This window comes from Dermochelys coriacea, chromosome 10, assembly GCF_009764565.3.
Source record: "Dermochelys coriacea isolate rDerCor1 chromosome 10, rDerCor1.pri.v4, whole genome shotgun sequence".
In the NCBI taxonomy this organism is placed as follows: domain Eukaryota; kingdom Metazoa; phylum Chordata; order Testudines; family Dermochelyidae; genus Dermochelys; species Dermochelys coriacea.
The window spans coordinates 85,169,240-85,196,188 of record NC_050077.1 but is presented as its reverse complement, the minus strand read 5'-3'; the positions used below and the strand labels follow the sequence as shown (position 1 = coordinate 85,196,188).

General features: G+C 46.5%; 1 long non-coding RNA gene across 1 annotated transcript in view; it reads right to left on the bottom strand.

Annotated features, from left to right (window-relative positions):
• Positions 1-591: 591 nt before the first annotated feature.
• Positions 592-26,949, bottom strand: part of LOC122456144 — a 61,841-nt gene continuing 35,483 nt past the window's right edge. Inside the window, exon 4 of the long non-coding RNA XR_006274833.1 lies at positions 592-686. This is a non-coding gene — a long non-coding RNA (uncharacterized LOC122456144). The remainder of the gene's footprint in view (positions 687-26,949) is intronic.

Genomic DNA, 26,949 nt, shown 5'->3' with positions numbered 1-26,949 from the left:
AGTGGATCAGGACACTGGGAGCTGGCTCTCTCAGTGTGAGGTGGGACCAGGGGGTGGCACAGGGGAGATGTGTAGCAGCCCCAATGTCTGGACTCCAATCCAAATGGCCCCACAGCTCAGAGTAGTTCAGATCTAGGGTTTTGGCTTGGGCCCATTTTTAGTTCCGATGGAAGATTTCTGCTTACCTGTGTGTGACCTGTGAGACCAAAGAGGTCCAAGCCTTGCCTAGCTCTGCAGTAAAGGAAGGAGAGTTTGTATCACAGACACACCCTGACTGTCCAGAGTTGTGATTATCCAACACTCTGGCCATCTGACTCTTTTGGATGTTCCAAGATATTCCGGGCAGACCTGGACTCAATTTACTAACTGAACAGACATGAATAAGAATTGGGATTTGCTGACCACCTTACATGAATAACTTCTTAACATTTGCATGTTTAAGGCTCGTAACTATCATCGGTTCACAACTGGTTTTGTAGGTAGGGAAAAATGTAGATACCTTAACGTTCAGCTAGCAACTTTGCAGGTGCACAGAAAGCTACTTACCGGAAGTCAGGATTCAGAAACAAATGTTCCCACCAAGGAAGTCTGGTTTCAGTGCCCCCAGCAATGGCACAAAGCATTTTATGACATCGTGTCCTTTTTCTCTGCTGCTGTTCCTGTCCTAGTGCTAAGGGCACCATCTACTCCCAGGACACCGTGCAAAACGAAGAAATGATGTTGTAACTTTCAATTAAGCTGATGGCTTTGGCAAATACACCTCAGCTATCCCCACCCTGACCACCTTTGGAAGGCAAACCAGATGGGATTTTTTAACAAATTCAGTGGATTGTATTCATGTGGCAGTACAGCAATTTCTATCTGTGGTGATTTCACCCTAGGAAAATGTGAAGAAATGCATCAAGTGGGTTTCTGGCACGTAAACACAAAAATGCCTCCCTCAGGGCAAAGGTGAAACAAGTCTCCGGCTGTTGCTTTTATTCATGTTCAGGGTTGCCCAAATAACCATATCCCTTTGCATAAGTTATATATACTCTGGGATCCTAGCTACCGGGCAGGACCTCCCACCCCTCACAAATGGGCCCTGTCTGATGAGTGGTGGATATTATCAGGATCCAAGCAAATCGCTGCTCCCAGCCCCAGGACAAACCTCAAGGTAACAGTGAATGATACTCCTGTGGGCTGTTTAAAGACTTATGGGTGTTTCCAGGAGGTTTTAAACATTTGGATATTTTCTGATGTATCAAAAATCCCCAAATGACCAATATCATTTGCAAATAGATGCATGCGAAAGCTGCAAGTATTCAGAGTTCAGTAAAGACCTAGGTGACCTCCATGATGACAAGGCAGAGGAAAGTGATGTTGATTGACAGGAATGTCCTTGATTCATCTTTACTTCAGTATGACCCAGACTAGTTACACGTGTCAGATGAAGTGACATGAGCCATGCTCTGCACACAGGGTAATATTGGCTAAATGCTAGTCCCATTTCTTCCCGGATTGGTATCAGAGCTATATAAAGCAAAGGGACAAGACTGTAAATAAACTCCTTCTCAGCCTGGGCTAAAGCGGGAAGGAACGCCACAGGTACGTTCTTGTGTGTGAACCTCTTCAATCTGCAACTGAATAACATGCCCTAAAGATGCCTAAATGAGTGATGGACTGTTCCCTGGGTGAGCTGTCCTCTCGCTGCTCAGCTCTGTGCTGAAGTCAAGGTGCACAGGTATGAAAATATGGGCTCATTCCGATCTACTCAGGAGCGCTGGGTTTTCCTGATTTCCCCTGCTGCCTTTCCTGTGTACAACAGAAATCACTGGAAGAAGCCTCTCCATGCTTGACATTCCTGCCCAGCAAGGGACCGGGCACAGTCCCAGTGGGTATTCTGGAGGAGAGATGACTTGCAAAACCCAGGTTAGCTCCTGGTTGTCAGGTAACTAAGGTTTGACAGTTGCTCACTTTTCCCGAGAGCTCTGTGCGGCATCGATAATTAATTAGCAGAAGGGTTGTAAAGTGCCATGTAACAGCTGAGTGCTCTTACTTAGATATCTGTCATCTCAAATATGGATTTGAAAAATTTTATTTTGACACAATGTAGCTTTTCCCAATGTACTCTTTCAGAAACAAGAGCCCTTTGGAACCAGTCTGCATGCAGGGATCTCCATTGACGAGCTGACAGCTATCAGAAGCTGCTTCACCACAGCTGTTGGTAAATGGCAGCTACTCCAAGACTTGCCCATGTGGCTGTAGGACCCTCACACACCAATTACCAAATCCGAGGTGAAGATTGAGAAATGCCGCCTGACCACCATGGTATCAAATGTTGCAGAGGCCAAATCCCATGAAGTGCTGAGCCCCTCCTGCAAGGGACTGGGCTCCTTCAGCTCTCAGCGAAGTTGATGAGCCAGGTCCATGGCCACAGAAGTCCATGAGAGCCGAAAGCACCCTGCATCTCACTGCATCAGTCCCTTCTATCAGAAATACCCTTTAAAAAGCAAGTTTATAGTAACAGGGTGGATCTACAACCTATCCTGAAGGACGACCCGTCACTCTCACAGGTCTTGGGAGACAGGCCAGTCCTTGCTTACAGACAGCCCCCCAACCTGAAGCAAATACTCACCAGCAACCACACACCACACAACAGAACCACTAACCCAGGAACCTATCCTTGCAACAAAGCCCGTTGCCAACTCTGTCCACATATCTATTCAGGGGATACCATCATAGGACCTAATCACATCAGCCACACTATCAGAGGCTTGTTTACCTGCGCATCTACCCCAATGTGATATATGCCATCATGTGCCAGCAATGCCCCTCTGCCATGTACATTGGTCAAACTGGACAGTCTCTACGTAAAAGAATAAATGGACACAAATCACAAGTCAAGAATTATAACATTCAAAAACCAGTCGGAGAACACTTCAATCTCTTTGGTCACTCGATTACAGACCTAAAAGTGGCAATTCTTCAACAAAAAAACTTCAAAAACAGACTCCAACGAGAGACTGCTGAATTGGAATTAATTTGCAAACTAGATAGAATTAACTTAGGCTTGAATAAAGACTGGGAGTGGATAGGTCATTACACAAAGTAAAACTATTTCCCCTTGTTTATTTCCCCTCCTACTTTTCTTGTAAAGTGCTGGAAATGGCCCACCCATGATTATCACTACAAAAGGTGTGTCCCTCTCCCCCCCCCCCCCCGTCGTCCCCGCCCGCTCTCCTGCTGGTAATAGCTCTCCTTTCCTGATCACTCTGGTTACAGTGTGTATGGTAACACCCATTGTTTCATGTTCTCTGTGTATATAAAATCTCCCCACTATATTTTCCACTGTATGCATCCGATGAAGTGAACTGTAGCTCACGAAAGCTTATGCTCAAATAAATTTGTTAGTCTCTAAGGTGCCACGAGTACTCCTTTTCTTTTTACAGATACAGACTACACGGCTGCAACTCTGAAACAGGGCAGACTTAGTGTTCCTGGGTCGTTCTACCTTCAAACCCATCCCCATTTCCAGATCTTTATGCAGTATGGTTATCTAGATAATGACACCAGTTATCAAAGAGAAGGTGGCTTTCAACAGTGCACGTATCTCCAGACCAAATCCAGGCCAAGATGTGGGACGTGACTGGTGATTTTTGGATGCCCAGTTTGATTTTCAGAAAAGCAGCCAGCCTCTGAGAATCAGGTCCCTTTACAGTGTGTCAGGTTAGGCACCTCCAAAAATGGAGGGGCCCGTTTCTGGGCCAGTGACTGTCCCGTTATTACCTGGCCAGTTTGACAGGATGTGCCTTCGCACTAGACCAGCGACGGTCCCAGAGGACCAGTTGCCTGCAATGTTTCAATAGGCAGTGGTTTCCTGTGCTCAGGAAACAATGGATATTAACAACCTTGTCAATTATTGTCCTGTCTTAAGTTTCCCTCGAGAGAGGTTCATCAAAAGATACCCATGGACCAACTCCAGATACACTTGGAGACTCCTGATCCATTTGGTTCCCACCAGTCTTGAATCTGGCACTGAAATAGGTTAGTATTCTGGGCTGCTGGTCTCTTTCTAGCCCTGAATAGGGGCAAAGGGTCCCTGCTGATTCTATGAGAAGCTTTTCGTACCAGTGACCACGAGATATTATTGACTCGCACACAGCATCTTCGAGAGTGGAGGGGGATTTATAGGGATTTATAAATAGGTTTACTTATTACTTACTTACAAACTGTTCCTTTCCAAGAGGGCAATTATTGCTCTGAAACTGTTCAAAACTCCTTCCTCTGAGGGGCCCATTTTGCCAGTTCTCTTGTAGGTGAGATTGAAACATTCTGGGCTTCGCTGTTACCAGTATTTTGATAATACTCTGCTCTGTGTAATACTCAGTTTAAACTAAAACTAACCCATGTTTACACAATCTGAATCCCACTGGACACCATGGAAATCTAGCAGGCTTCCTTGTTTTGCAGCCTTGTTTTATGAGACTTGTTTTATAATGGGTCAAATATTGATTCCTTAGTTTTCTCAGCGTTGACATGTTTTTCCATGAATGAGGTGTTGTAGTTCAAATCTTTCCAGAGTAGCTGGTATGTAGAGATAGAAATAATGTGCCTAGAGCGACAGGGTGCTGTCCACTTCTAGATCTTTTCTCTGGCCAGAACAGGTTCTTGCACACCGATGTGTATGGCAGGGCTGTGATAAAACAAGGAGGCACAAAATGGGATGTGTGCCCAGCAAGTTGTACCTATGTCTAGTTGCCTTATGAATCCAGCTGCAGGGGAGCTCAGATAACTGCAGACTGACTCAGCTGTGCCATCTGAATGTCTCTCTCCAACCCTGATATTCTATGATATTTGTGCATTTGTCCCTTCCAACCCTGATATTCTATGATTCTATGATTCTATGATTCTCTCTCAATGGCCTAAAGGATGAAGTCAACATGAAAGGGCATCTGTGCTGCCTGAAAAACCAGTAACTGCCTGACCTGCCTGTAGGAGACACATACTAACCTGAGCAGTCCCACCCAACTCACCAGGACTGCTCATCTCCATGAACGTTTGTAGGCTCAGGGCCTAAAGTCACATGGCATTATGCCTCCCGGACGAAAAGCTCTCCAGGTTATTCAGTCTCTGTGAAACATGCCAAGCCAGTTTATGCACCTATAAACAAAGCCCCCTAGATGCCTGTTAATAGTAACTAGAGGTTGGCGAGTTTCTTGAATAACTCTCTGTGAATATTCATGCAAAGCCTGGCTGTGTTTGCTCCCCTTTGCTTGCTACACCGTCACTGTTCCAGCTAGCAAGTACTGTAGGAACCTTCCCAGGAAAAGGTTTCAGAGTGGCAGCCGTGTTAGTCTATATCAGCAAAAACAACAAGGAGTCCTTGTGGCACCTTAGAGACTAACAAATTTATTTGGGCATAAGCTTTCATGGGCCGATGAAGTGGGTTATAGCCCACGAAAGCTTATGCCCAAATAAATTTGTTAGTCTCTAAGGTGCCACAAGGATTCCTCGTTGTTTTTCCCAGGAAAAGTAACTATCAGCAAATAATCTCGCCACAAACCTGATTCTACGAATTACACTCACTCAGTCCTGGAATAGAAGCAATGCCATGTGCGTGTGCCTCAGAAACACCCCCCAGAGCGTGAATTTCAGATATGGATTACTTGTAAATACCAGCCCATGAGTATTCTACAAACCCAAGATTATTTGTAGAAATCCTTCAGTGACTAACTCTGAACACGGAGGAGATCTACAAACATCATTAAACTACTTGAGGTCAGTTCACAAACAGGAAACGATGTCCTGTTGCACGGAGTTAGTGGGACTAACCCGTTCTGGGAACGCCCCAGCGAGGCACTGTGAAAGGCCTTTACTTTGCCTCTTAAACTGTGACATACACAGGGCACCGCAGCTGGCTTACTGGAGATGCCAAAGACACTGGTAAAAACTGAAGTCCTCTTATAGCGCAGCGAGCCCTATGGCCAGCCTGTTTGGATGATCCTATCAATTAATTCTTCTGAAAACTGCCTCGAGTCGAGCCTTGCCTTCAGTGACCTCGTTTGGACCCCATCTGAGGGCTGCACAGTGTTACTCAGTGCGTTGCTCTGGGGGGGTTGACAAGGGCCGGGGTCAGGGTGTGCAGATTGCACTGCTGACGCAATAGTCCCTGCACTCACACATTTGCACCGTCCTGACACCTCAGCACCTCCAGGAACCAAAGGGTTGCCTTAAAGATTTTGCTGCTGACTATAATCTCTTCCTTAGTACGTACCTGGGGATACGCCTGTGAGGCCTTTGTGCCTGTGTGGGTTCCAAAACCAGAAGGGACCATTGTGATCATCTCATCTGACCACGTGTAACACAGGCCAGAGACTTGCCCCACAATAACTCCCCGTGCTCGGCTTGTAGGGAAACATCCAGTCCTGATTTTAAAATGGCCAGTGATGGAGAATTCACCACGACCCTTGGGAAACTGTTCCAATGGTTAACTACTCTCCCTGTTAAAATGTTACCCCTTATTTCCAGCCTGACCTTGCCTAGCTTCAACTTCCAGCCACTGGATGGCGTTTCATTTTCCTCTGCTAGACTGATGAGCCCGTTATTAAATATTTGTTCCCCATGTAGATACTTCCCTGAGGGTTCCCGCTCCAGCATGAGGCAAGGGGCACGAGACAGTAAAGCCGTGTGCCACTAGTCCCCTCGGGTGCAGAGCAGGCTGCCTGACTATTGCAGCGATTGGTGCTGCAGCTCATGCTGTACTATTGAGCCAGCCACAGGACCTTCCGCAGAGATGCCAGGGCGCTCGATAAATTCTGATGGAAAACTTGGGCAGAGTTTGAAAATTTCTTGCAAAGTTTGACCCATGTACAATGTTTGGTCACTGATTTTTAAGAAAGATAGGAGATGATGTATATCATGTACTGTCCAGTTCCTACGGTATGCATCAATAACTGGTAATGTCGCATGACAGAAGGCAAAATATTTCCTATGTACCTAAATTCTAAGGCCCAAAGTTCCCTATGCCGGGGCAGAGAGAGACACACATTCTCACCCGCAGAGAGAGGGAATATGTAACTATACTTCCTAGAGAGTCAATATACAGAGACCAAGGTACTTGATGGGCTGCACATACATTGTGCTCAGATTTCTCTCTCTCCTAGCAACCTGTGTTATGCCATTTCTGTCCGGGAAGCCATTCATTCTTGTACTGTTGGTGTCACATTTACTTTCCAGTGTGTCAGTAAAACTTAGTTTTCTTTTTGCTGCAAAAATGCTGCTAATGAGAACCCAAGAGACCTTTTTTTTTTTTTTTTTTTTTTACAGTTCCTACAGCCCAGAAACATAGAAATCTATGACTGACAGGACCTCACGAGGTCATCTAGTCCAGTCCCCTGCACGGAGGCAGTGCTAAGTATTATCTAGACAGTCCCTGACAGGTGTTTGTCTAACTTGCTCTTAAAAACCTGTAGTTATAGAGATTCCACAACCTCCCTAGGTAATTTGTTCTAGTGTTTAACTACTCTTTCAGTTAGGAAGCTTTTCCTAATGTCTAACCTAAATCTCCCTTGCTGCAATTTAAACCCATTGCTTTTTGTCTCGTCCTCAGTGGATACGAAAACAATTTATCACCCTCCTCTATATAACAACCTTTTACTTAATTGAAGACTGTTGTCATGTCCTCCCTCAGCCCTCTCTTCTCTAGACTAAAGAAACCCACTTTTTTCAATCTTCCCTCGGAGATCATGTTTTCTAGACCTTCCATCATTTTTGTTGCTCGTCTCTGGACGTTCTCCAATTTGTCCACGTCCTTCCTGAAATGTGGCGCCCAGAACTAGACACCATACTCCAGTTTAAGCCTAATCAGAGCAGAGTAGAGCAGAAGAATTACTTCTTGTGTCTTGCTTACAACATTCCTGCTAATACATCCCAGAATGATGTTTGCCTTTTTTGCCATAGTGTTACACTGTTGACTCCTAATTAGTTTGTGATCCACTATCACCCTGGGATCCCTTTCTGCAGTATTCCTTCCTTGGCAGTCATTTCCCATTTTGCAAGCGGGCAACTGATTGTTCCTTCCTAAGTAGAGTGCTTCGCATTTGTCCTTGTTGAATTTCATCCTATTTATTTCAGACCATTTCTCCAGTTTGTCTGGATCATTTTGAATTCTAATCCTGCCCTCCAAAGGACTTGCAACCCCTCCTGACTTGGTATCGTCTGCAAACTTTATAAGTGCACTCTGTATGCCACTATCTGAATCACTGATGAAGACAGTGACTAGAACAAGACCCAGGACAGATCTCACCTTGCCCATGCAGCTTGACTGTGACCTATTGATAACCACTCCCCGAGTGCAGGTTTCCAACCATTTTTGCCCCCACCTTATAGTAAGTTTGTCTGGCTGTGTTTGCTCATGAGATGCTCCTGCGAAGGAGTGGTAAGGACCGAGTGCTGGTGCATTAGGAAATTGCATCCTGGGGATGATGTTCTCTCCCTACAGCAGAGAACAGTCTGGTAAGTTCTTTGCGCTGCTGGCAGGACAATCCTCAAACATGGGTGGTGACACCCGGAATTGGTGTGTGGGAACACAGTCAACATTAGATCTGGTGACAACTGCACAGACGCTGACCAGTCATTTGAACCTGGTGCAGCTGTTTGGTTTGACCCTGCTCATGCCTCTTCTTACCTGTTAGGGGTGAAATCCTCCCCCCCCCCCCCCAGAAGACCAGCACAAGGCATATGCACCAAATAAGTCCCATGTAAGCAGCCATGGAGGCTAGGCTTATCCAGACAGAGCCATCAAACCTTTGGAGAGTTTTTCAATCTTTGTTTCTGATTTGCAATGAGCTAAGAGACGGTAGGCCAGAAGGGCCCATTGTGATTATGAACCTCACCCAGGGATTCTGCATCAAGCCAATAAATTATTTTTGCATTCAAGCAGATCTTCTAGAAGAGGCATCAGGCTTGATTTAAAGACTCTGAGTAGTGGAGAACCCACCAATCCCCAAGTGAGTTGTTTCAATGATTAATTCCGCTCCCTGTTAAAAGTGTACATCTTATTGTTAGTCTGAATAATTTGTCCAGCTTCAATGTCCCACCACTGGATGTTGTTATGCCTTTGTCTGCCACATGGAAGAGCTGTCTGCTATGACAAATCTCTTCCCATGAAGGTACTTGCAGACCGTGATTAGGAAGAGAGGGCTCCCCAGAGCTGGACACTGTAACGCCCCTGGGGGAAGAAAGTTGGGAAATGACAAACGAAGGAGGAACAGAATACAAGAAAAGTTGACATTTCAAAGCCATACAAAAGTATTTTTGCCAGCTCATCCCAGTGAAGGGGGACTGGAAGGAGGCAGCTGAGAATGGGTCAGAGTCAAATGTAGGTCCAAAAGGAGGATGTGTGGCAGGGTGAGATTTGAAGGGCAATTGGCTTAGAGGACCGGGAAAAGAGAGCTCCACTGAGAAGGGACAGCAGAAGTAGAAGTAGCAGCCCTCATGTGTGGATGGCTGTGGGGACTTGGACAAGAGGTAGCTGAGATTGGTAGACAGCAGATTTAGAGTAGATGCACTGGAGGTTTGAATGACCAGGTGGGTAAAATCTATGAAGAGTTTGCCTACCCTTTGTGAATTGAGTTTCCATGTCTTTAACGCTGCTCGTGACAAGTAAGGTAGATATTTTCATCTGAACTTACAATGTCTGGGGCAAACACAACCACGCCCACAACAGGACTAAGAACAGCAGTGGCTTTGGCATTACTCTTGTAGTGTAGTCAATAACATAAACAGCTTGTAGCAAGCCATCCCTTCGGGTGGACTAACCAGTGCAGAAACACGGTTTTAGCACTGTGCTATCTGTGTTTCTAATTAGCTCAACTGAAAAATGCTGTTTTAGCTACAGCTTGGTTTCCTTTATTTTCAAGGTATCTGGTAGCAAAGAATGGGACACATTTGCCAACACAGTTTTCCACTCAAGTTCATTGCTTTAACTGTCTGTAAAGTGCCCTGTGCACTAAATAAATAAGTAAGCCTGGTACATTTTAAGTACACCCTCTCTAGCGTATTATCCCCGCTTTCTTCTGCCTGACACTGAGTTCTGCCTGAGATGCAAAGGCCAAGCCCTGCTGGCGTCCACAAGCAAATACACCAGCCTGCCCCCAGGCCATGTGTCTGGCTTAGTCCAGCACAGTTATAGCAATCCTGTTCACTCTCCGCGTTTGTGGGTTAAGGGAAATAAGACTGTATTCCTCTTCTTGTGTTAATTGCTAAGGGACTGAGATCCGAGCTTTGGGATTCAGAAGGATATAGCGCCATGAATGGTTTAATTCTAGTGTTTTTCACTCTCCACCACAGACTGGACCAGCAGGCCAACGTTCTGTTTGAAATGCTAGAAGCTAATACAACATCTGCAGATTCTGGCAGAATATTCCAATGGGAGATGCAACCAAAAGGTAGCTAATGGTAAGGCACTGAATGGATATCCACTGCTTTCGGTGGGGAGGGATAGCTCAGTGGTTTGTTCATTGGCCTGCTAAACCCAGGGTTGTGAGTTCAATCCTTGAGGGGCCCATTTAGGGATCTGGGGCAAAAATTGGGGATTGGTCCTGCTTTGAGTAAGGAGTTGGACTAGATGATCTCCTGAGGTCCCTTCCAACCCTGATATTCTATGACCCACTAGAGCTTTCCAGTATGGATTAACTCTTTCACAAGGGTCTTTAAATTGCTAGCTGGTTTTATTCTGTTGGCACTATGTAGTCGGTGTCAGATCTGACTATCCTAGCAGACTATGTGGAGAATGTAGCAAGAATGTATAATGCAATTAGATTTGACAACCTATCTTCCTGGGAAAATCAATGTAATCTGTAATAAAATTAGATCAGCTATCTGAAATTGCCACTGAGCTACTGCTAAATCAAAATGAATTTTTCTCACAAAGGAATCCTATCTGTTTCACCCCACACTAACTTGTCAGGTTTAGTTGGAGATCAACACCTTAAGCAGTAAAGTGTGTGCATGGTGTTTTCACTGTTTTAAATTAAGAGCAAAAGGCAGATTAAATTTCCTGGTTCATGCAAATAGAAGAGCCTTTGACTGAGGAAGCATCATGCAATACTTGACCAATGTAGCTGCAACCAGCCTGTAGCTTGCCCCAAGAAAGCTTGTCCCGTGTAGTCTAGGCCTAGGGCAGCTACAGCCTTTTTGGAATCCTCTGGTTCAGCGTGAGGCATTGGGGCCTCGAATGGAACAAGGTCACTGCAGTCTACAGCCATTCACTTTCATTTAGGAAACAAACCCCTTTTCTCGCTCCTCCCCTGATCCTTTTCCCCTCTCCTTGTACTGGAGTGAGGGGGTTCCCCAAGGGTTTGTCATTTAGCTTGACATTGTCACTTTGATTTGGTTTTTACAGGTTTAGGTTCAAATACTTTTTAATTTAAAAGAACTAATGAAAATGAAAAACTTGGTCAGTGTCTTTCTCCTCTTGTACTTCAGAGGCTTTTTGGCTTTTTAATTTTCTCTTGAATGTCCAGCCTTCACAACCCAGACAGACAGAACCTGGTACGGTTATATGACCAGACATCTCTGTATCTCAGTCATGCTGTTAATCAGTGAGTAGACTGTAGTTAACTGGTCTTTCCTTTGAGGATATTCCATTTTCTGACTATACATCCCCTACCCTGCTCAATGAGAAATGCAATATTGTGGGTGAATTTGCTTTGCTTTATAGTTTGCTGTATCTTTTAAAACCTTGATTAGAAGCCTAAAGGGGGCAATTTTAGATTCCTATCTAGCTGCTTTTCCTGCAGCACAAGAATGCATCAGATTTACATTAGATGCATGTCCTACTTGTTAGTGTTAATTTTATCAGTAAAAGCAATGCCTCTTTGAGCATTTCAAGGACTTATGCTCTTCAACTAGCGAACGAGGTAAAATGCAGCATTTCAGAAACGTTTGAGGCTGCTCCTATATTTTCAATGTTGGTTAGGAACATAAGGTACTGAAGAAGACACAGAAACCATCAAGGTCTGCATCTATAACCAATATTTCACCTTCAGCTAAAAACAAAGCATGAAATGTTTTAAAACTAACAATTACCATCACAAGTGGGCAAAGTGAACAATCTCTAAAGCCCAATTAAATTATAGGGTTTCTGCTCAGCTGCCCTGCAAATCACTCCTCAAACTGACACACAAACAAAGAAATGTAAGCTGAGTGGGAAAGCCAGGAATGAAACATGTCTCGCGAAAGAGGTGGCTGCTGTACCCTAGTCCAAAAGGGAACGAGCTCTTCTATTTGACAATTGCTCTCCAAATCTAGCTTTCTTCAGCATGGCTGGTTTCCCACATTAGCCATGTTGTCAGCATGCCCTGAACTCTGAAAGCCCAAATGTTGAAGACGGCTAACATTGTAATGGCAGCACCCAATTGTCACTGGAGTTAAATTTCATTTAGCGTTGAATCAATATTTATTGCATGACCCCCTCAGAGATTCTCTCATTCCAAAGGTCTGGTGAAGACTTGATTGAGATTTGGCTGAACGTAAGGGTGGCAAAGGGTAATTATTTTGCCATTGGTGTCCGTTTGGGAATTGCAACATATTCCAGCTTTTTAGCTCCTTTTCTTCCATGAGCCTGGCTGGTTGTAACCTAGAGAGATGACCTTCTGATTAACAGTTAGAGCTGCTGGGTGCTCAGCACTTGAAAATCCAGCCACTTATTTAAGCACCTAACTATGGAGTTGAGCCTAACTTTAGATGACCGTTTCTTGAAAAGCTTGGCCTATATGTATGAAGTTCCACGTCCTGCCAGCTCAGACAGGAAGTAGAGCCGTGTTGACTGCAACAGTTATTCACCTTGTAAGATCCGTCAGTCTATTAAACAGGTCTTGGGAGCCTCAATATTTGGAGATCACTCAAAACTGTCCAGGAGCCTTTAGGCCTGCACAATCCAACATCTCAACTAGCCTTTGCACGCTAAGAACAGAGGGTGGGAGAAAGGGAATGTTCAAGGTAGATTCAGCTGTAACAGGGCAGGAATACAGAGTCTAGATCATTATCTGCATCCTTTGGCAGCATACGCCAGAGTGGCAGTTCTTGGTTACTCAGAGTTACGTTTAGTGCAAGGTAACTTCTTACAGACCAGGCACTCCTCAGGCTTCTCGGAAACCTCATGGTTTTGGTTTTGCCAGATCAGCTGGGTTAAGCAAGGGTGAAGTGGATGATGTGAGGAGTATGCTGCATTGTGCCACAAAGTATAATTCCAATCTCTTGGCTTTATGTTTTCACCAGCCCAGCTTTGTAAATATATTGTTTGTTTAAATTTTCCTATCTGTATTTTCTTCAAGATGCACTTGTTGGGGGTGATGGATCCATGTCTGATTGCACTGTTCTGTGCGTTTAGCTGCAATGGGAACCAGTGCATAAGCACAGTAAATCATGTGCATTCTTTAGGGATTGAGTACAAAAGGCAGCGGGAGACTGAAGGGCATGGGTACTGTGCACTAAGATTCAATCGGACTGGGAAACATGCAGTCAAGAGAGAAAGCAGTGTGACTAATCTCGTCATGCTGAGCCATGGCAAGTCAATTTAGGCATTAGAATAGTGGGAGGAAAGTTCCAACCATACTGTCTGGGGCATGAATTCTCAAGGACCATGGTATCTGGTTGGCACAATGCAGAGGACAGGCAAGAGAGAATTCCCATTCTGATAGTTGGAGCCGGGAATGTTGAATGTGTTTGCTTTCACTTTGGCCGAGTTTGGGTTCCACATTATCGCAGCAAACCAGCAGGCCTGCGGAAATGTTCTCCAGATAAAGGGAATTTTGTGCAAAGATTGCAGAATTCATAATCACCACCACTTGTCTGATTTTAGGAGTTTGGCTCATCCAACTGGAAAACAAAAATGAAACGTGACAACTGTCCAAACCACACAGCTCAGATTTTGAATACTGAATACATACAACAATATGAATAAACAACAGACCAAGCATTATTCTGAGAAGTTATTTCTACTATGGATTCTCTGTGCCATTCATTCCTGGCTTCACTTGATTTATGTGATCCATCGGTCAGCAGTCCCAGATCCTCCAAAGGAGGCCATATGACTGAATCCGCGGTAGAGATGAACAAAATGCATAAAACACACCGACGGCACTGCTACTGGATTTTAATGCAATTCCACTGATGTGCGCCACCCCTCATCAGTTGCCACAATAGTGCTCAATGTGGTTTCATCTAGATATAATGGATCAAACTTGTGTGTGGGGTGATTTCCCTCACATCAGTGCTATTAAAGCAGGGATGAATTTGGCTCAGTTTCATAGTATCGTAGCCCATCGTGAGCTCTCCTGGGGAATGGATTAATGCAGTGACTGGGAAACGAATGCAAGTCACCATGGTAACTAGATCTAGAAACATCATCAAAATGTGTCAAACTCTGGGAATTCAAAAATACACGTTTTGGTGCCAATGAACATGGATGTGTTTTCGTTCAATGCATGTAATTTCTGAAAATATTTTGGTCACATCTTTATGTCATTTTATGGGTAAATTCCTGAGTAGAAATTTAGTATCTAAGCTCCCTGCAGATGCTCCGCTTGGAAAGATCCTCAGGTCCTGGGACTGACAATAGCATGTTATCTCATTACCAGATAGAAGAAAATTATTTTAAAATTGTTTCCTCATTTTCAGATTTTCTTGCTTTTACTGATCCACAGAGCTAGCTCTGGTATAGCACTTGGCAGAAGAGGTCAGTATCATTATCCTGAGCTCCCAGAAGGGGGAGCAGATGAAGAGACTTGTCCAAGGTCAGCCCGCATGGCAGTGGCAGAGCCAGGAGGAGAATGCAGGTCCTTCGAGTCCCAGGCCAGGGTCCTGTCCAGTACTGTACTGCCTCTGTATTATTTATATTGCAGTAGCACAAAGGACCCCTGTCAGGGCTCAGGCCTGCCCTGTGTTGCGCTGGGTGCTGTACAGAGACACACTGAAAAGGAGGAAGAGTTCCCAGTCTAGGTCCTGACAAGAGACAACCGGAGGATGAGACAGACTCTGAGGACAGGGGCCAGGAAGGACGAGGGGATGGCAAAGCGAGTGAGCTGTCACGCCTTCAGCAGAGGAGAAATACTGAGCAAAGGAGGTCAGGAAACAACCTGCTCTTGTGATCCCATCACGCACTGAGGAGCTGATCAGGGGAACGTGGGGGACCTGATGCTCAGCCTGGGTGACGGGCTCTGTGTACGGATCCCAAGGAGCAGGAATTCATCCCAAATGGAGCAGTCTGGAGGGCTCACATGCTGCCCCCCTGCACTTTCTATGCAGCTCTTCCTGACTGCTGGATCTAAATACACGGGATCCAGTTGCCCCTCTCCCAGCCCACTCCCCTCCACGCTGACACATTTGGAGCCAGTGTAAGAACCTTCCCCCCAGTTATGCTGGGTGCCCAGAAGCTGTCTGGGGCCCAACCCATGCACGGCAGCTCCAGGACTTCAGGGAGGGCTAATGTGACTTGTACAGCTCCCCTGGATTCCCCTTTCCCTTCAGTATGGCTGTGTGATCCTTGGGCTCACGCCGTCCAGCGGACCTGCTGTGTGAAGCAGTGGGGATCCCTTGAAGCTAGGTTGGCGAGTGCCAGCTCTGAACACGCTCTGTACCATCCTAGGGGCCCATCCTTAGGGAAAGCTCCTGCCCCAAGCAAGGGACAGTTCGTGTGTAGCCAGCATGTTTCTGGAAGTTAGAAAAGAAATGTTACAAGTCAAACTTGGCTGCCTTGGGAATTGACATGCTTGGCCCCAAATGCCGTGACAGGAGCAAGTTATTAATGAGTTTAGTTTAGAATGTTTAATGCAGAGGCTGGAAGGATTACTCAGAGCGCAGTAGCTAGCGCTGTGACACTGAGCATGCTTTGTTGTCATTTGGTGGCTCGGGTCATGTAGTTCAATATGCAGAGTGAGCCCAGAATTCAGGCTCATGGCCCCGGAGACACGCAAGTGCTTCCTGTCTCCTCCTTTACTCTATGGCACATTAATTTTCAATACGAGGCAGCATGTTTGTGTTTAAAAAAATAAATTAATTTGTAAGGCATTTGTGCTATTTTAATTGTCACTTTACCATCCAGGATTTACAATTTAATGTACTACATCAGTTAATCAAAATTCTGTTCCAGCAATTGATTTAATTAAACCCACTTTGGTTCTTTTTTGCTAATTCAATGCAGTAGCTAAAGGCTGCTAATTAGATCATGATTTTCTTTGTTTTATATTCACAACTTACATTACAAAGCAGCTGCAGAAAAGAGCCCAACCTTGAAAAAACTGTCCGTGGGGGTGGTTCAGTGCATCTTACACACATCAAGGTTCTCTTTCGACTGGCCGCTTTTCCTGACATTTCGCTTTCAGTGACCTAAGGCCAGATACAGCATCCGGAGAAGGGGGCCAGAGACAGATGACCCCGGTTATTGGAGGTCTGAAGGGAGAGACTCCTGAACAAGGACAGTGAAAAGCTGGAGACTGTTTAGTTCAAAGAGGAGGTAAACAAGAAGGAAACAGGGTAGAGGGATACAAAACAATGGACGTTACCTAGAAGTTACACTGGACACTTCTGTTAGTGCTTTGCTGTAATCCAAGAAAGAACAAAGGGATCGTGAATGAACCTGAATGGCAACAATTTAAAACTGGCAAAAGGTGTCTACATCATATATAATTAACCTGTGGGACTCACTGCCACAAGAAATAATTGAAGCCAAGAGCATAACAGGAGTCACGAAAAGGATAGAAAGTTTATACTGATAATGAGGATGGTTGCAGGTACATCAGGGATTATAAACAATAGTTTCTTAGCAGGAATAATAAGCATCATGTTTCAAGACACAAATCAGCTGCTGGGGATCAAGAAGGAATTTCACCTGTGAGCAGGTTTTTCCATAAATGCATCTGGTGCTGGCCGCTGTCAGAGGCGTGGCTAGATGGAGCCCTGTTCTGATCTGAGCAGTTCCTCAGTTTTCCTTGGTGTAGCTCAGTCCAGTTTTTCTGATCACCTGGCATGTATTTCATGTTACCCGTTCAATTCTAGCTGATAACATTTCTGATGTCAATGAGTGTGTGGGCATGCGTGTGGGAGGAGTTTGGGGGGACGGCAGTTCTATAGCTAGAGAAACCTATAGAGATATGGGGAAACAGGGCAACATTCATAGGGGAGCAACTGCAAAGATTCTCTCTGCAGAAGTTCAATATTTTTCTTTTAAAAAAGCATGGAAAACTCAGTTATCCCAGGATGTTATTCTGCTAAATCTGGAGATGGCCGCGGTGTGAAACAGAGGGATTTTCTTCCTGCTTTCAGTGCAGATTTCAACAGAACCTTATCTTTGGATACCTGCCCCCACCCCACCTCCCACCCCCGTACCCTATAACGCAGATGTGTTTGATGTTTAATAATGGTTAGAAGTTGGAGCAAGAAATTCATTCTTTAACTCATCTTACAAAGTGCAGATCAAAGGCTAAACTGTCAGAATGGAGCAAGTGTCTGATACATGGGCCCCTTTACAAGTAATTTCCCCGTTGGTTGTTCCAGGTATTGCCGGCTGTGGCTCATTTATTCAGGCTGCGTTTGTGTCTCTGCTAAACGTTCACTTGACATATCAAGTGAAACATGTTGTGACTGTGTCTGCCAGGGCTGGGGTTGTTGTTATCCCCTTTAGCGAGCTCAAGCCTGATTGATCAATGGCTTTGATTCAGCACACTGGGAGAGGAGGTGATATTTTAGAAACAGGGGGGGCCAGTTCTGCTCTCACAAACCTGACCTCATTGGAGTTACTCTCGATCTGCTCAGTGTAACTGAACTGGAGCCTGCGCTGGGTAGAGGACAGAGTTAACAGGGATCCGTTATTTGCCAGGAAATGGAACAATAACATCTGGTATAGTCAGAGGCAGCCCAGAACAAGGCGCTCAGTGCTGAGGAGCACAGATAAGAGACCCAGACTTCCTGGTCGCTTGTACGCTGCTGGCCTGTCTGCGATCCCAGCACTGCCTCATTCTGCAGATGTCAGGGGGATGATGGATGAGCTGGTTTAATCAAGGGTTTGGGTACTGGAGGGAATTTCAGTAGACACAATAGATGGGGACATGACCTTGTTTCAGAGGACGGGGAACTGGAGGTAAATGAGGATCAGGTAATTGAGGCTATGCAGGATTCCTGTGTATTGTCAAGCACAGCCTGCAGCTAGTAATAACTCCATGTCTCCGATTTAGTGTTGCCACCCAAAGCGCTACTGGCGGACAATTGAAACGTGGCAAGCGTTCCCTGCTCCTGACTGGGGTTCGGAAGGATCTCTTTTGTTTGCTCTGTTCTGGTGTCTGTGTTCAGTCAGAATGCGTTTTGGAAAAAATCCTCCAGTATCTCACAGGATGTCCAGGAATATGACAATGAGACTGTGAAAGACAGAGAGGCACAACTCTGGGTTATCAATTATCCAGTCCTCCCCTAACACCAAGATCAAACCACTGTCCTAGTTAATATTACAACCAACACCAAAATTACCATCATCCTGTGAGATCAGTCATTATTCAGTGAGCCTTGGGCCTGGTTCTTGTCTCCGTGACACTGGTGTAACTGCACTGACTCCAGGGGAGTTATTCTGGATTTACACGAGTGTAATAAATTACACCCCTGGCCTGTACACCCCCCCCCACACCCAATTACAGTCTGCCTAAGAAATGAAGGTTCCTGTGAGTACGAAGAGCAGCTGGAGATGAGGCAAGCTCTGTATATTTCATACCAGTGGGATGTCACTTCTAATGGGCCAGTCTTGGTAACAGGGGTGACCAGAAAACTTTTGACCCTGGACTCCCATTCAGTTAATGTGTTGACGCTGCAAACAGAGGATAGTTCTGGAGTTAGGGTGCTGGTAAAGCTCTCGGGGGAGGGGGGTGTTCACATCCCTGTCTACTCCACGACAGATTTCCTGTCTGAGCTTTGGCCAGTCACATAGCCTCAGTTCCCCATCTGTATGGCAGGGACAATAGCCCTGCCCTGCCTGTCAGTGCATTAAAGTCTGGGAGGTGCCTAGAGACTGGAGACGGGGGCCACAGAAGTATCTAAATAGACAGAAAGATTGTCTGATCTGCACCTGCTGAAGCCAAAGTGACTTAACTGGGAGTAGGAACCAGCCCCAATTTAGCTCCAGATTGGTTCAAACTGGCCTTTAAAATAGGTAAAATAGAATAATTAAAGGGATGGAACTCAAGATGGACAGACGGTGATGGATTTTCAAGAGTTCAGCTCCCAAAATAAGTGGCCCATGAGGGGGTGATCTCCTTGAAAAGCTGGCTGTGAATGGCCTTTCAGCTGTGTCTGTCCAAAATGGTTCACCAGAGTCATTATAATAATGTCATTAATCACAATGGGCTTCCTAAAGTGAGGTATGACAAGAGATGAGTCTTCTCCAGAACTCCCCATGGACAAGCATCCGCCCCCTAGATCAATCACACTGGGCCTCTGGGTTATGCCATAGGGAGTTTTTAATGTTATGCAGGTTTTAAATGTAAAATCCCATGTCTGATCACGGCTTCCTTGTGCTCAGCTGGGCTGAGGAGTTCTCCTCAAGGCAACCCCTCCCCAGCTAGTTGGGGGCAGAGACCATCCTTTGGCCTGTTGGAAACAAACAAAAACAGAGTCCAGCTTTTGTAGGACTTACAGACAAGGCTTTGGAAGAGGACGGGGCAGCCTGGCCGAATGCTCAGAATTTCCTACCAGCTTCTTGCTGGGTTGTGTATGTGTGTGTGTGCCCTACTGGTGCTCCAGAGGTTGTGTGCGCACTAGGATCTGTGCACTCTCAGTCAGAGATGTTAGTTGGCAATGCCCACAGGTCCATGCTTACACCCTACACATCCCTGTTCTCAGATGCAAGGGTGTATAGGGAGGGGTAGACCCACCAACCCTCCGTCCCCAATTCCTTCTTAGCTGCCCTCAGCTCGAGACGGAGCATTGCAGTGTCTGCTGCTAGTTTTCAAAGTATTTTGTTTCGGTTTATTCCTGTTTGTTATTTTATTTATTTACTTTCAAGTTTGTTCATTCAGGGTGGCTCCCCCCAGGCGTTTTTTAGGGACGACAAGGGCCTTCTGCCCTCAGCCATCGTTGTGTGCAGCCTCCCTGCTTCGGTAATGTCAACGGCCCCAGGTTTCATAGCCTGCCAGGCCCACTACAGGTCTATCCCCTCAGTGACATGCATTTCAGCTGCCTCAGAGAGTCCAACATCCCATTGAGTGCAAGGTCCACTCCAGATATAAAAGCAGATCTCACAAGCTGGGGGAGGATAGCTTGAAGTTCCCCCTCATAGAGCACTCCTGGAGGCTTGGAGGATCCGACTCTCCCCCGTGTACGTCAACCTCAGTCTCTCAGGCTGCACTAGTGACTTCCATAGACAATGGGCATTTAAACAGGGCAAGAGACTCCAACAGGAGGAGAAAGTCAGTCCCCTCTCAGGACTGGAACCAAAGAGACTTTGTGTCCCAGTGTGGGCACCGCTGAGGTTTCTGCAGATCCCGGTACCATGCCAGTATTCACCAAGAACACTTCTGGCACAACTTGCATCGACCAGTCTTCTAGCAAACGGCACCATGAGGCATCACTGCTGGTACCAGAAGCAGGTGCCACCAGGCACAGAGACTTATCCAGGTAGAAGGACTCTAAGCAGCCTTCTTTGAAGGCTCTGGTACGGCTCCCCTCCAGTCACAGCTATCAGGGGCACCGATGAAGACTCTACCCCAGTACCGCTGCACCCTTTGGAGCTGCACCCTTATCTCTCATATTGCATCCAGCCAAAGATCTCACTGCCGGTACTGACCCAACTGCCAGTCCCGCCTCAGCCTCTGGTACCAGTACGACCCCTGGTACTGATGCCTGGAGTTCATGCTTTGGACATGGGAGAGGATACCTCCTCTAATTTGGACATTTCCACCTCCTTTCTATAAAACCCTCCTCTGCAGAAGATCTCAGAATCCCGCAGGCCTCCACATCACCCTGGCAGGAAAATGCCTGGCGACCTTTCCCTCATGCACCCACAGTGGGTCTTCTGGAACCCTTGGGGTCCTTATAGTGACCAGTAGGAGAGGGTGCCCTCTTATAAGAGACCCTGTTGTATCAGCAGCCACCAGTATCTCAACAGCCACTGATATTGCAGGGACCTTCCACCGGTAGGAAACCCTGGAGGAGAAAGAGCCAGAGGTGGAGGAGGAGACACCTCCACCATCTGATGCTGATGACTTAGACTTAGCTGGATCCCTCCAAATCCCACTGAAGGAAGTCCAGGAAACTCAGCACAGCCTGATGGACATTCTGCCCCCAGGGCAAGGTTGCCTGACCTATTAAGAGGGCTTTACTGCCATCAGCCCATATTGAGTGGCAGTCACCTGCTACCATCCCGCCCACCTACATGAGGCCAACAAAAATATTATTTACTGGCTAAGGGGCTCCCCTCCCCCTGCAACTCCTTGGCATTGGACATGGTCAGCAAGAAGAATCCACAAGTTCTCACCAAATCGACTCCCTTGGACAAGGAGCTCAAGCTGTTCTCCAGTTTAGGGTCGCGAACTATCAGGCCTTGATGGCAAAATATGATTAAACCAATTATGCAAAGTTCACACATTTTGTTGGCCACCTGCCACAACACCAAAGGCAACAGTTTCAAGCTCTCATTTCAGAAGGCCAGATGGGTGTGGAGGCTTCCGTTCCGGACTTCCTCAATGCTGCAGACACAGCCTCACACTCTAGGCAAACACCATCACCATGCGCTGATCCTCCAGTTTCCCCCGGGAGTCCAGAACGCTGGGGAGAACCTTCCTTTTGAAGCTTTCAATAGCGACACAGACAGCTCCCTCCACTCCCTCAAGGGTTCCAGGGCGACGCGGCCATGCCTCAGGATCTAGACACCTGTAACCGAGATGATGTAGCAATCACAAACTGCTGGGCCCTAAACAAACTGAATCAAGAGTGAGCAGTCGCTATCCTAATAGCACCATCCTGGCCAAGGCAGGGTTTTGTCCCTCTCTGCAAGCGCTTCAACCCTTGCCTCTCATAGCACATCTCCTGACATGGGATTTGGTTGCCATCACTCATCCCAGTTGCTCTTCTCTGCCCCTCAGGGCATGGCTCCCAGGTGTAGAATTGGGCAGCTCTCCCACAGTTCAGTCCAGACTCCTGGGCAGTAGGAAACCAGGCACTAGGAAAACCTGTCTGCAGAAGTGGAGGTGCTTCCAAGTGTGGTGTACCCATCACGCTATGCCCACCTCTGAATCTCTCCTCATGGGCAGCCGGATTTAAAACACAAGGGTCAGTACAGAGCCATTACAGCCTTTCATCCTCCAGCCAAAGGATTTTCTGTTTTTGCTCATCCTGCCGCAGCCAGGTTCATTAAGGGTTTGACTGATCTGTTTCCTCATGTCAAGGATCCCACCCACCCTGGACCGTAATCTGGTTCTCCATGTTTTAAGGAACCCTCTGTTTGAACCTGTGGGTGGCTGTTCACACCTCCACCTACCTTTCAAAGCTTTGTTCCTTGTAGCCATAACTTCAGCCAGAAGGGGAGGGGAGGAAGGAGACTTGCCTCTAGACCCTGGAAGTGAGGTGGGCTCTTGCTTTCTACCTCAGCACAACAAGATCTTCCGGGGCTTTCCTGGGCTCTTTATAGATTCATAGATACTAAGGTCAGAAGGGACCATGATGATCATCTAGTCTGACCTCTTGCACAACACAGTCCACAGAATCTCCTTCGCCAAGAGAATCTAGCGGCAGCCAGTTGTGACACAGAGGCGATGAAGGTGGATTTCTGGATGCAGTCTAACTGGTTACAAAGCTGCTGGAGCACATCCTCCTGGCAGAGCTTCCGCCAGGGCCCAACAGCCCGGCTTCAAGACATTCCCCATGTGGACGCAAGCCGGACAGTGACCTGGTCCCCCATTCACACAGTCACCAGGCACTGTGCTCTTCTACCTGCTTCCAGAGCAGAAACAGCCCTAGGTGACACTGTCCACAGTGCTGCACTGGATCCGCCTCCTCGTTAACATACCATGTGGGAGTCTCCTGGGTGCAAGCATCCGTGTGTCTCCTCTACACAGCAAAAGAAACCGCCATGGCAGGGAGTCTCAGAGCCTGGGTCAACTGACTTGGGCTCACGGGGCTCATGCTATGGGGCTAAAAGTAGTAGTGTCAACGTTCCTGCTCAGGCAGGAGCCCGGGCTCGAAAACTTGGCAAGGAGGGTTGGGGTTGCTTAGTCCTGTTCCAGCACATGGGGCTAGACCTGATGACCTCTCAAGGTCCCTTCCAGCCCCACATTTCTATGATTCTGTCTGAAAAATAGGGGGAATGATTTTGCTATTTTCTTTCTAATTTTCCTCAATCTTTTGACTCTTGTGACCTGTGCAGCCCAATTCCTGGGGTCTGGGTCTCTGTGCTCTTGGTACATTGCTAGCTCCTGCCCCTGCCTGGCTAAGTTTTCTGTTGTTCCAGGGAGCCTGTGGGTGAGTCTTGGCCTTGCAGAGTCACACTGACTCTGAGCAGTGATTGCCGGTGGATGCCTGTGTCCGCATATCGCTGTCTGCGGTCACAGCGGGCAGAGAGAATGTGTGCCTGAGTGGCGGTGCCAGCCTCCTTCCTTCTCCAGCCTCTGGCCACACAGCTCATGTTCCTTCCAGCCCGAGAGACCTCCCTTCCCAAGGCTAGGAACTGCTCCTTTATCTGAATAGCTCCTCCGAAACAGCCAAGCTCTGCACAGGCTCCCTGGAACATGGGAGCCATTGGAGCAGGGGGTCCGGAATTTCTGCTACCTTGACTGTCCTTTTTCCATAGATATGTCTTCCAGGGGTATCAGCCCAGCACGAACACCTTTTAGTGATAAGGATAAAGCACATCTCGTCTCAGGCTCCAGACATTCAGTTTGACTTTGGATGTGGCTTCAGAAGGGTAAAGTTTGTATTACAAGGTGCATGTACTTGCCAAAATACTCAGACTGCATGGTCTAGATTTAAACATTAGCACAATATGGAGGTGCTGCCTAAGCGGCTGTACTCCGAGATCCCTGCAGGAATCTCACTTTCACAAATCAAAGGAATAAATGGGAAGAAGCTGCATTTCGGTGCTGTTTCCAGTAGATCACTCTTATGTAAATAATCCACCTTCTGCATGCTTCAGAGCTGTTTAGCATGCTAATGGGGATGGGGCATTAATGTCATCGAGACAGTTTAATTAGGAAAACCAGCTTGAGATTTCTTGGTGTACTTTGCTGGCGTGGAGTCTGTCACCATTAAAGATGTCTGGGAAATGAAGTGTCTCCTTCATTCTGCAGCTGTGCCGGTTCAGGCTCCTGTTGGAGGGATGTCTACATAGCTGTGCTGGCAGGAGATGGTGCTGTCCTTCTGCTGATGGCAGGATTTCAGTTCTGGCAGCGCGGCGTGCCTCCGAGTGACTATGTACCACCGTTGTATTGGGTACACTTTTGCCTTCACATCTCCAGCCGTTTTTTTTTTTAACTATGAAAAGAAGCATTTAAAATCCTTGTCCAGAATGCCCGTAGGCTGGATGGATTTGTAGGAGTTGCTGGCGCAATGCATATATAAATAGCCCAACTTTGAATTGAGAGCAGAGCTTTGGTCTGTCTCAGATGGGTGTACTCACAGAGAAGAGAGCCCGGGTGTGTCTCCTAATACAGAAGAGGCAGGTCTGAGGTTTGATGGATATACAAAGGATTCTTTATCGAGGTTGCTGGATGCAGACAGACCTGTGGTTCTCTGTGCGTCTAGCTTCCAGACTCACTAACACAGCCTCTGCTACCTACTGCCTACTGCCACCACACACGTCTTGCCCTGGACTCACCACCATGGGTAGGTCTCTCACCAATGCAGGAGACCTCTTCCTTTCCCCCTTAGCACTCACAGGTAGGAGCAGAGCAGGATACAGGGTGACCCAGGTGAGACACCCCCCTGCTCCATTGGCCCCGGGGGATTGGTCACCCAGTCAGACGTCCTGGGCAGCCTTGGGATCCCATTCCCCTGTACTGCTGGGGGTGGCTGGCGTAAGGCTGTAGTGCACCTGATTCTTTATGGAGCAGCAGCAAGAAGCACTGTAGAGCGATTTCCCCTCCGCCCCCTCCACACCCCCGGACCTGCCTGAGCTATCCCGCCTTGTGCTTGCTGGATGGGACAGAGACTTAGCAGCCACTGCTCAGCTTCTCTTCCCTTGCCTGCCCCAGCGGGAGTTGCAGGCATGCAACCTAGGTGTTGCCTTTAGCGACTTACCTACATGAGCAACTTAGTGGGATAGAGACTGCAAATAATGATCTGCTAGGGGCCTGATTTCCAGGGGGGCAGGGCCACCCCTGCAGTGGAGGTCAATGAGAGCTGCAGGTCATTGGCACCTCTGAGCATCAGGCCCTAATAATGTTATTGCCCAAACTTATTTCAATCTACACAGTTAATTTCTGACTTCCAGGAGAGGTTAAACCTTAATACATATATTTTACTAGTCCCATAGTATTAAACATGCAATCAGTGTACTGTTAAAATTAAGATGTTTGTACACCAATGCGAGGAGTCTAGGTAACAAAATGGAGGAACTAGAGCTACTGGTGCAGGAAGTGAAACCAGATATTATAGGGATAACAGAAACATGGTGGAATAGTAGTCATGACTGGACTACAGGTATTGAAGGGTATGTGCTCTTTAGGAAAGACAGAAACAAAGGTAAAGGGGGTGGAGTAGCATTGTATATCAATGATGAGGTAGAATATAAAGAAATAAGAAGCGATGCAACGGATAAGACAGAGTCTGTCTGGGCAAAAATTACATTGGGGAAGAAAACTAGTAAAGCCTCTCCTACGATAGTGCTTGGGGTGTGCTATAGACCTCCGGGATCTAATTTGGATATGGATACAGCCCTTTTTAATGTCTTTAATAAAGTAAATACTAATGGAAACTGCGTGATCATGGGAGACTTTAACTTCCCAGATATAGACTGGAGGACCAGTGCTAGTAATAATAATAGGGCTCAGATTTTCCTAGATGCGATAGCTGATGGATTCCTTCATCAAGTAGTTGCTGAACCGACTAGAGGGGATGCCATTTTAGATTTAATTTTGGTGAGTAGCGAGGACCTCATAGAAGAAATGGTTGTAGGGGACAATCTTGGCTCAAGTGATCATGAGCTAATTCAGTTCAAACTAAATGGAAGGATTAACAAAAATAAATCTGCAACTAAGGTTTTTGATTTCAAAAGGACTGACTTTCAAAAATTAAGGAAATTAGTTAGGGAAGTGGATTGGACTGAAGAACTTATGGATCTAAAGGTAGAGGAGATTAAAGCCTGGGATTACTTTAAATCAAAACTGCAGAAGCTATCGGAAGCCTGTATCCCAAGAAAGGGGAAAAAATTCATAGGAAGGAGTTGTAGACCAAGCTGGATGAGCAAGCATCTTAGAGAGGTGATTAAGAAGAAGCAGAAAGCATACAGGGAGTGGAAGATGGGAGGGATCAGCAAGGAAAGCTACCTAATTGAGGTCAGAACATGTAGGGATAAAGTCAGAGAGGCTAAAAGTCGAGTAGAGTTGGACCTTGCAAAGGGAATTAAAACCAATAGTAAAAGGTTCTATAGCCATATAAATAAGAAGAAAACTAAAAAGGAAGAAGTGGGGCCGCTTAACACTGAGGATGGAGTGGAGGTTAAAGATAATCTAGGCATGGCCCAATATCTAAACAAATACTTTGCCTCAGTCTTTAATAAGGCTAAAGAGGATCTTGGGGATAATGGTAGCATGACAAATGGGAAGGAGGATATAGAGGTAGATACTACCATATCAGAGGTAGAAGCGAAACTGAAACAGCTTAATGGGACTAAATCAGGGGGCCCAAATAATCTTCATCCAAGAATATTAAAGGAATTGGCACCTGAAATTGCAAGCCCATTAGCAAGAATTTTTAATGAATCTGTAAACTCAG